This window comes from Brachycentrus maculatus, unplaced genomic scaffold, assembly GCF_059751285.1.
Source record: "Brachycentrus maculatus isolate JH-2025_06_01 unplaced genomic scaffold, ASM5975128v1 h1tg000061l, whole genome shotgun sequence".
In the NCBI taxonomy this organism is placed as follows: Eukaryota; Metazoa; Arthropoda; class Insecta; order Trichoptera; family Brachycentridae; genus Brachycentrus; species Brachycentrus maculatus.
Genome location: NW_028280815.1, coordinates 246,209 through 252,208, shown reverse-complemented (window position 1 = coordinate 252,208; position 6,000 = coordinate 246,209). Strand labels below are relative to the sequence as shown.

Here is a 6,000-nt window from a genome sequence, read left to right as displayed (position 1 = left end):
TGTAGTGAACTCATATGTACTGTGTCACGAGATTGATCAATATATCTAGGAGTTCCAAAAATGGTTGTCACTGAAATTGACGAACATTTTTGGAGGTTGTAAAAATGCGTATAAATAAATACCTATATTCCTACTTCATCTGTGCTGAGATGTCAATAATGATTTTGATTAATAAATAAAATTTTCACCGTGCACTTTTTCGCCATCCAGTACATTATAAATAGGAAATCATCGCCTGACTCCAGCGCCTGTACTACGAGCGCGAATTGTATGACTACGGAGTGCTGCGCGCGTCCGCAGGTTTATGAATGTCATCTGACGTCACGGCGGAGGCTCTGCGCGCGCGCCGTGCGCCCTTTATCGAGCGGCCGGTCTCGCGCGGGCGTCGGCCATAGGGATGGGGCGGTCCCGTCTCGGTAGTGCGATGTCGATCCAGCTGCGATCTGCGACAAATAACGTAATGACTCAAATACAAAAGTACATATTTTTTCGATATATTTGTATCACAATTAACGTTTTTAACACCAAAATACGGTCGGACAAACTTTATATCCATGTGTCGGGTTGTGGTACAGTGATTAGTGTCACGGACTCTTGAGTAAGTCTCTTCAAGTTTTCAACCCCACTCTATTACAATTTGATACTTATTTTTAATATTATTTTTTGACATCTCATCAAAGATGAAGAAGAATATGGAAGTCTGGGCATTTACGGGGCTGACGACCGTCATAGGCTGATTTAAGTGATCACTTTACACACGCGTAACATTCACCAATTCTACCCATTATTGACAACCACATTACTCAAATTCTTGGAAGTTCTAAATATATGAACCTATTTAGAAACCTTGTTCTTGAATCACTAGAACTTCACTAGAGACATCTATTGGTGAGATGTAATTATTTTTAATAATGAGCCGTTTAGACTCACAGTAATGGTATGAAATTGGAGTATTTTTATAAACAATAAAAACGCAAATATTTCTCTAAAAAAATACTCGTTTACATTTATAAATTGTATGGATAGGCCATAATATAAGACACCCAGACCTGCATCTTAGGATTGCAGAGGACATGTGTGAGGGCACAAACTACAGAAGATGATGCCGCGTAATCTACATGGACCAAATTATTTCCGGCATGCGTTGTAGCGGGTACGCCGAGTTGAAGAGACGGGTGGAGACTAACCGTAGAATAACCAAACCGATCTTCACGATGATTGTAACCCACAAAGAAGAGTTAATTTTTTGTTTTCATTAATTTCAGTTAATATTCCTATAGTTTTGTTCTCTTTTCATTTTATCTCTTCTTGTATCGTTTTTTATTATTAAAATATATTTTGTTTGTAAAGGCTAAAATCCCTCCCAAATTATTTTTATAATTAAAAAAGACACTAAAACAAAAAAAACTTGAAATAAAATGCATGGCTGAGATAGCTATTATCAATAATATTAAGAAAGGTGTGTTGGATGGCATGGGAATGTGGTTGGAGGTCAATGTAGTTGGAAATAGAAGGAGAGATAGACCGAGGAAAACTTGGCTTGATCAAGTATTTCGTCGGAATAATTGGCCGGTAGGTATATATGAGGACACGCATGAATGTGGAATGCGTGAAGAAGTTTGCAAAAACAGACTAGTTTAGCGTTATATTCTCTGTGCTTACCCCTGCGGGGAAGTAGCGTAATGTTTAGTTTATCAGTTAAAAAAAATACTTCATCCTTAAATTAAATCTATAATTTTTTAAAATTATTGTTCTGTCGTAGATTTTAATTATTCTTATAAGTATTTTAGAACAGTTAAAACAATGAAATAAAAATAATTTTTTTTAAATAGATCATTTCGATTAAAGATTTTGAAAACAAATTTTTCACACCTATGCCTACTATATTAGCTATATCAACTCTTTCCCTTATTAGCCCATCCTAGTGTGGTTTACGTGCTGAAGCAAACACACCACTCGCGCTACTTTATCGGGGTAACTTCGTAAGGGCCCATACCCATTATTGTTAAATGCTCTCATTTCTCTTGTTTAGTACTTTGCTATGTTTACTTAAAGCACAAAGTACTGGATTACAGCTGAGAAAAAATGCTTAATTTGTTCATATACTTACAATACTGGTCGACGGGCAGTGGATGAAATTTGTGTGGGTTTGAATGTGGTATCGATTAGTGACTACCGCCCATCTCTAGGGGTTGGATCCGCTCCCGTCGGAGTCAGTCGGTGTTAGCTTGTCGGCTCAGCTGGCGGTCGCCGTCAGCGCTACAACCTAAGAAAACACACTTCTCCGATAAGTTTCCAACATGGCGTCCTGCCCAAGAACCAGTGTCGGGGTTTAGTATTCACAAATGGAGACACTTGACCGCGACCCTTAGTAAATTTACGTAATTATCGTTAAGGTCTGTGTGCATATTTGTATCGAGCGGGGGACGTGACACAGTTTAGTGAGAACGGATATGGATATAGAACGAGACCTATTCTGAGGTGAGTTGCAATCTATTCTACCGTCTCATTCACTACGAATACTACTCGATTCTAATCACATCACAAAATTTTCACATCAGCCACTGTATACTTAAAAAAATTCACTCAAATCACACAATACTTTCGTAAAATCATCATTTTAAGATGAAACGAATCCACAATTTTCCAAGTTAATGATCTGTTGACGGCGGTCATAATTTACGTTAAAAAATCAGAAAGGAACTATGAAAAAACTTGAATGCAAAATCGCAACAATAATATTTAGCCATCAAACCTGTTATAGTGTGAAACACACGCAAGAAATATCGGAAAAGGGCATACTGAATTGACGACCTACAAACGTGTACATAATATTTTTTATTATATTTGATATGTGACGAAATAATAACATTTTATATGTGTCTTCATGGTGAATTCCACCGGTTATATTACGTTTTATGGTTTATATGAATGAAATAGTGGCTTTTTCATCAAATTACTTGGACTGTTCATAATCGAGTGTCGACTATATGCTTATATTTTTTATGAAATACGTTTTCTAACCTATAATATTTCATATCGTGATTTACATTTGTCTGAAATCGGTTCAGTATATCTTGAGACACGTGAACCCGTTCTTTGAACTATTCCGTGTAAATAATACCTTTTTTTGGCGTTATGATTTCGTTTTGATTACGATATATTGTGCAATATACAATATATATATTTTTGGGATTTATTGTCACCTGTTACAAAAATACATTAGTTCCGTGCGAAATTTGATTATACGTATTGATAACTCGATAAACTGTTGCTCATCTTATCAAGGCATATGATTTGACCATTATTTAAAGAAGCCATGATTTTTAAAAGTGCTTCATATATCACTCACAACATCTTATATCAAAAAACTTGATTTTTCAGGAGATCATTTTTAGAGTTTAAAAATATAATAAAATGTATTAAAAATAAATATCAAGCTACTTATTGAACTTATTAATATGCAACAGATCTTTTTAGGTAAAACCTGAATATTTTTTCTCTATTTGAAAATTTAGAATATTAAAAAAAAAAATGAACAATACCTTTTCTTCAAAATGCAAAAACATCACTTTCTGCCCTGTAGCGGGTACATATTAAGTTAAAAATATGCCGCTTTTGCTAGTATATAGTTCATTTTCTGGGCATTCCAAAAACATGCACAGCTGAAAATTGACGATTTTAGATTTTGTCATAAATATTTTTTATTTATGAGAAAAATAATTTTGTAATTACTAATATTAGGATTCGTCTCCCTTACTGTATCGTATGATAAAGCCAAATGGGCTCAATGCTGTGTTATCTTGACAATAAAATGAATTATTAAAAAAAAAACGTTATCAAGGTACTGACATCTCAACATAGATGAAGAAAAATACGGAAGTCTGGGTATTTACCTGGTTTACCACCTGTTATAGGCTGGTTTGAGTGATCATTTTAAACACGCGTAACATTAGAAACCACATTGTTTACATTTTTAAAAATTTTATATATTTATATATCCCAAAATGGACACTTTATTTGATATATGAGCTCTCGACAACATCTATGGTTGACTTGAGTGAGCTGTTTATTTAGCAGAAATCCTTATTAAATTATGTAAAATTCTTCCCAAATCATTTTACATACTAAGAGACGCCTGAAAACATGATTTTCAATCTTTATTCAGCTTATAATTTGACCATCTATTTTATTCAAAGTATTGTGAGTGTGTCCAAATCCTCGTTCACAAATTTGGATTTCTTCATTTGAATATTGATATCTCAACATAGACGAAGAAGAATATGGGAATGTAGGTATTTACAGGGCTGTTATATGCCGGTTAAGTGATGGCTTTACAGACGTGTAACATTCACCATTCTACCCATGATTGACAAACACATTACTCATTTTTTTGGAAGTCATATATACATACATGAGTAGTTAAGAATCTTTATTTACTTATTTTTTAAAAACATATTACATACATAAGTAATATATATAATATTCCCGATGAGTAATTTCTATTTCTCATTTTGGGGCATGGGATTAATGTTAACAAGACTGGAACACAAATAATAAAGTTACAAAAAAGATTAAAAAAAACTAAAACATGGCAAAATATAAAAACAATAAACACGTATAATAAATAGGCATAAGAAGCACATTTAAAATAAATAAGAAAAACATAAGGTAAAAAGCATATTTAAAATAAACAAATGAGAAAATATAAAAAATGAGAAAATATAACAAACGAGAAAATATGAAAAACGTATGGTAAAATCAAAATACGAAAATATGGCTTAACACTACATATATTTTTCCATAAAGTATTTTTTCAGATTATATTTCAGATTGTATTTTATATACATATCGCTCACTCCTTTCAAGAACGTCATAAATCAAAAAACTTGATTTTTCAGGAGAACGTTTTTAATGTTTAAAAATAAAATGAAATGTATTAAAAATAAATATCAAGCCACTTTTTGAACTTATTACTGTGCAACAGATATTTTCAGGTAAAACCTAAAGATTTTTTCTCCATTTGAAAAATATTCAGTATATTCAAAAAATAATTAAACAATACATTTTCTTCGAAATGCAAAAACAACATTTTCTGCCCTGTAGCGGGTAAATATTAAGTTAAAATATGCCTCTTTTGCTGGGATATAGTACATTTTCTGGGCATTCCGAAAACACGCACAACTGAAAATTGACAATTTTTGATTTATGACGTTGTTGAAAGGAGTGAGCGATATGTCAGGCAGCTGGTTAATTTGGGTATAGGCAATATATTTTAAGGACCTTAATCCAAATTGAGTAGTGTCCCAGATTTATGAACAAGGGTTTGGACACACTACATTCATAAGGCTCTCTGTTAAATAAACAGCTAACTCAACTCAACCATAGATGCCGCAGACATATTTTTCTTCATCTTCTTTGAGATTACGAATATTTCTCTTTAGAAACAAAAAAAGTTTTTTTTATTATTTAGTTTTTAATAGTAAAAAATGCCAATGGTGTTTGAAAAAGGCATAGCTTGATTATAGGATATCATAGACATTGGCCAATTCTTAAAAATTATATGGAAGAAATATAGTATAGCATAACGTTGGCTCCAGTATTCTTCCACACGTCTTGAAAATCTGCATATAGGTCATCACGTACACTGAATCTAAAGATCTACTACAGAAATACCCCGCTTTCTACATACCGCCTAGAATACCATTAAACCCAACGCAGGGTAAAAAGTCCTTTTATTGGCAGTGTACCAATCATTGGCATCGCAAAATTATTTTTTTTTATATATTTTGACATTTCAACATGGATGAAGAAGAATAAGGCAGTTTGGGTATTTGCAAGGCTTCCATCCTGTCATAGACTGGTTAAGTGATCCCTTTACACGCGTACAACATATTCACCATTTTAGCAATGATTGACCACCACACTACGCAACTTTTTGAACTCTTACGGAATATATGTATTGATCAATCTCGTAACACAGTATGTATGAGTTCACAA

General features: G+C 33.2%; 1 protein-coding gene across 6 annotated transcripts in view; it reads left to right on the top strand.

Moving 5' to 3' along the window:
- The first annotated feature begins 2,238 nt into the window (after positions 1–2,238).
- Positions 2,239–6,000, top strand: part of Rbp (RIMS binding protein) — a 137,902-nt gene continuing 134,140 nt past the window's right edge. For all 6 annotated transcript variants that reach the window (XM_088256498.1, XM_088256495.1, XM_088256494.1 and 3 more), the window contains exon 1: positions 2,239–2,481. The gene's annotated coding sequence lies outside the window, so the exon portion shown is untranslated. The remainder of the gene's footprint in view (positions 2,482–6,000) is intronic.